The sequence below is a fragment of the Coregonus clupeaformis genome, chromosome 13 (genome assembly GCF_020615455.1).
Source record: "Coregonus clupeaformis isolate EN_2021a chromosome 13, ASM2061545v1, whole genome shotgun sequence".
NCBI classification, from domain to species: domain Eukaryota; kingdom Metazoa; phylum Chordata; class Actinopteri; order Salmoniformes; family Salmonidae; genus Coregonus; species Coregonus clupeaformis.
The window spans coordinates 33,949,928-33,954,927 of NC_059204.1; the positions used below are offsets into that span (position 1 = coordinate 33,949,928).

The 5,000-nt window shown below is 47.9% G+C and overlaps 1 protein-coding gene across 6 annotated transcripts in view; it reads left to right on the forward strand.

The window, feature by feature from the left end:
• Positions 1 to 5,000, forward strand: part of LOC121579180 (transcription factor COE1-A) — a 247,836-nt gene that overhangs the window by 119,465 nt on the left and 123,371 nt on the right. The gene's annotated exons all lie outside the window — the stretch shown is intronic.

The following is a 5,000-nucleotide window of genomic DNA, read 5'->3' on the forward strand; positions in this document are numbered from 1 at the left end:
ACTAGCTAGAACACCCATGAGCTCATTTGGTGGAACGCAGTGCACCTTTAATACAGAGATCTTTGACGTACCGATTCCATGGCATAGTGTTTATGAACGACACTGGATTCAAAACTTATTATACAAAATTATACAAAATTCTTGCTACCAATAGAATGTTATTTATATGGGGGATACTATCTTCCCAGCTCTGCAGATTTTGCTGCGAAGAAACAGAATCATTAGATAATTTGTTTTGGTACTGTCCATTAGTAGTTTGTTTTTGGTCACAGGTCCAGGAATGGCTGAAGGATTGCAATATTTACCTGGAGCTAACCCTGCAGATAGCACTACTGGGTGATCTGAAAAGTCATAGTCAATCGATCAATAATATAATAATACTTTTAGCAAAAATGTTTATTTTCAATTTACAATCTGTAGAAACAATGAGAATAGAAGGGTTCAGAACTTTTGTGAAACATCACAGTACAGTTGAAAAATAAATGGCGAATAGAAATCCAATATGGATGGTGTTAAGAGATAGATGGGAGGTGTTAAATGGAGCTGAAGGATGGGACTAATAACAACTAACAACAACTAATAATAACAAGATAACTAATGTAAAGCACAATAAGTATATAGGTTATAGGTTGAGAGCTTTTGTGAAGGAGCACAGTTAGAAAGATACGGCATATAGAAGCAAACCGGATGGACATCATGAAAATGATCGGAGAGGAAGTTCAGGAGTAAAAACAAACAAAATATAATTATTGTAAAATTGACTGTGTCCATAAAATGTATATAGTATGTATAAGCTGGAAGTAGAGGCCTAAGCATGGTTGTTCACTAGTTTACTCCAATTAGGGAAGGGGTGGTGGGGTTGGAAAATAATAAAGGGAAATATATTTTTTTAAAGGATATGTATATATATGTATGCATATGTATTTATATGTATGTAAAAAAACAACAACAGACAGACAGACCCTCAATGGAGGCTTTCTCTAATTATTGTTTATTTCAATTTTATTGAGGCGATCAGCCTTGGCTGTCTGTTGTGTACATTTAGGAATATAGAAGATAGAATATTCACCATTATAGTCCCCCCCAAAATTGCTGTCCGTCTCTGCCTCGCTGCTGATTTGTAGTGGGGCGCAGTGCCGGCCAGCCGTGATGAGGGGTCCTTTCCTGTTAGTTTTAATGATGTCTAAATGCAGTCCATAGCCCTGCATGAGTGATGACACAGGCCCTACCTGAGCCGTCCCTGGCATTTGCTGGTGACAGGTCCATTTTTCACGGCAGCGGCAGGCGGAGTAGGGCTTTCCTGGCCGGCAGGGGAAGTGGTGGGGGGTGCAGCGGAGGAGTTTGGGGTGGAAGCGGAGGGGGTTGGGGGTGCAGTGGAGGGGTTGGGGGTGCTGGAGAGGGGTGGGTTGTGCAATGGAGGGGGTTGAGGGTGCTGGCGCGGGTGCAGTGGAGGGGGTTGGGGGTGCTGGCGCGGGGGTGGGGGTGCTGGTAGGAGAGGGGTTATCCCAGCATCTCTACATACCTGGCAATTAGCCCCTTCAGTGGGCCTGGTGACACGGTGGCACTCCCAGGGCTGTCACTGCTGCTCTCTCAGATTAATGGGCCAGGCTGCGGGTTCTGGGCTCTGGGTTGTAGAGCCGTGGGGACGGGAAGAGAGGGAGGAAGGATGCTAGCTGGGTCAGAGTTCAGCTGACTCTGTTCACCTTGCTGGTAGTTACCCCTCACTCATACACATCCATCTTTCACATTCTACACCCACAATTATGTTTATGCATGTGGATTTCTTGGGATGATATCAGAGAGTTAATTGAAGTTGATAGTAAGAGGAACATGTTCATCTGGCTGCAGTTTTTAGACCAGGGAGGTACTGAGGTATTGATGTGTTAGTGAACCCCACAGCAGGCTGCTACTGCTCATCCTTATGCATTACCCCTGCTCCTCCAACACAGCTTAACCCAGCCTCTCTCTCTCTCTCTCTCTCTCTCTCTCTCTCTCTCTCTCTCTCTCTCTCTCTCTCTCTCTCTCTCTCTCTCTCTCTCTCTCTCTCTCTCTCTCTCTCGCTCTCTCTCGCTCTCTCTCTCTCTCCCTAACCCCTAGTAGGATATATTCATCCCTGCAAATTGCTGCCGCCAGAGAGAAATAAGAGCTCATTTGAATTTGGAATGATCCCTAGATGGATCCTGGGAAACCAGAGCAATTAGCTGAGCGCCTTTAGAGGGCTGCATCTGGGGGTCCCCCCCTTTAGAGGGCTCCATCTGGGGGTCCCCCCTTAAGAGGGCTGCATCTGGGGGTCCCCCCTTTAGAAGGCTGCATTTGGGGGTCCCCCCTTTAGAGGGCTGCATCTAGGCCCCCAGCTCAGTACCTGAAGGTTAGGGGGCCTGAACAGTCTGAGATTACACAGTCAGAGTCAGGGGCCCGGGACCCTGCTATAAAGCCCCGTCTCTACCTACATACCTACCTACACTACCAGTCAAATGTTTGGACACACCTACTCATTCAAGGGTTTTTCTATATTTTTACTATTTTTTACATTGTAGAATAATAGTGAAGACATCAGAACTATGAAATAACACATATGGAATCATGTAGTAATCAAAAAGGTGTTAAACAAATCAAAATATGTTTTATATTTGAGATTCTTCAAATAGCCATCCTTTGCCTTGATGACAGCTTTGCACACTCTTGGCATTCTCTCAACCAGCTTCATGAGGTAGTCACCTGGAATGCATTTCAATTAACAGGTGTGCCTTCTTAAAAGTTAATTTGTGGAATTTCTTTCCTTCTTAATGCGTTTGGGCCAATCAGTTGTGTTGTGACAAGGTAGGGGGGGTATATAGAAGATAGCCCTATTTGGTAAAAGACCAAGTCCATATTATGGCAAGAACAGCTCAAATAAGCAAAGAGAAACGACAGTCCATCATTACTTTAAGACATGAAGGTCAGTCAATACGGACAATTTCAAGAACTTTGAACGTTTCTTCAAGTGCAGTCGCAAAAACCATCAAGCGCTATGATGATAAGTTCATTAGAGTTACCAGCCTCAGAAATTGCAGCCCAAATAAATGTTTCACAGAGTTCAAGTCATAGACACATCTCAACATCAACTGTTCAGAGGAGACTGTGTGAATCAGGCCTTCATGGTCGAATTGCTGCAAAGAAACCACTACTAAAGGACACCAAGAAGAAGATGAGACCTGCTTTGGCCAAGAAACAAGAGCAATGGACATTTGATTTTTGGATCCAACCGCCGTGTCTATGTGAGACGCGCTGTGGGTGAACGGATGTGTATTTCCCACCGTGAAGCATGGAGGAGGAGGTGTTATGGTGTGGGGGTGCTTTGCTGGTGACACTGTCTGTGATTTATTTAGAATTCAAGGCACACTTAACCAGCATGGCTACCACAGCATTCTGCAGCGATATGCCATCCCATCTGGATTGGGTTTAGTGGGACTATCATTTGTTTTTCAACAGGACAATGACCCAACACACCTCCAGGTTGTGTAAGGGCTATGTTACCAAGAAGGAGAGTGATGGAGTGCTGCATCAGATGACCTGGCCTCCACAATTCCCCGACCTCAACTTAATTGAGATGGTTTGGGATGAGTCGAACGGCAGAGTGAAGGAAAAGCAGCCAACAAGTGCTCAACATATGTGGGAACTCCTTCAAGACTGTTGGAAAAGCATTCCAGGTGAAGCTGGTTGAGAGAATGCCAAGCGTGTGCAAAGCTGTCATCAAGGCAAAGGGTGGCTATTTGAAGAATCTCAAATATAAAATATATTTTGGTTTGTTTAACACTTTTTTGGTTACTACATGATTCCATATGTGTTATTTCATAGTTTTGATGTCTTCACTATTATTCTACAATGTAGAAAATAGTAAAAATAAAGGAAAAGCCTTGAATGAGTAGGTGTGTCCAAACCTTTGACTGGTACTGTAGCTACACAGAGAGGAGAGGACAGCAGGGTGGGCGAGTGTTGAGGGCAGAGTCCATTTGTTCTGAGAAATATTTAAAGACAGTATGAATTTACACGACTAAGATTAAGCAGAGAGCATGCATCGATGAATTTTTCATGGCGACAGGGATGTTGTGACTAAATAAAATATTGGACTTTAAATAGACATGAGCCGATATCGCTTCAGCCACTCTCCTGCCGCTGCTGTTTGCTGAGCCACCCTGCCCCCCTATCGTCCCCCATCGTCCTCCCATCGTCCCCCCATCGTCCCCCCATCGTCCCAACATCGTCCCCCCATCGTCCCCCCATCGTCCCCCCATCGTCCCACCCCCATCGTTCCCCCATCGTTCCCCCATCGTCCCCCCATCGTCCCACCCCCCATCGTTCCCCCATCGTCCCCCATCATCCCCCATCGTCCCAACATCGTCCCCCCCATCGTCCCCCCATCGTCCCCACCACCCCATCGTCCCCCATCGTCCCCCCCCATCGTCCCCCCCATCGTCCCACCCCCATCGTCCCCTCATCGTCCCACCCCCCATCGTCCCCCCATCGTCCCACCCCCCATCAATCCCCATCGTCCCCCCATCGTCCCACCCCCATCGTTCCCCCATCGTTTCCCCCATCGTCCCCCATCGTCCCACCCCCATCGTCCCCCATCGTCCCCCCATCGTCCCCCATCGTCACCCCCCCATCGCCCCCCATCGTCCCCCATCGTCCCCCATCGCCCACCCCCCATCGTCTCCCATCGTCCCCCATCGTTTCCCCCATCGTTTCCCCCATCGTTTCCCCCATCGTCCCACCCCCATCGTTCCATCGTCCATCGCCCCCATCGTCCCACCCCCCATCGTACTCCCATCGTCCCCCATCGTTTCCCCCATCGTTCCCCATCGTCCCCCATCATCCCCCCATAAAATATTGGACTTCGCTTCAGCCACTCTCCTGCCGCTGCTGTTTGCTGAGCCACCCTGCCCCCTATCGTCCCCCATCGTCCCTCCCATCATCCTCCCATCGTCCCCCATCGTCCCAACATTGTCTACCCATCGTCC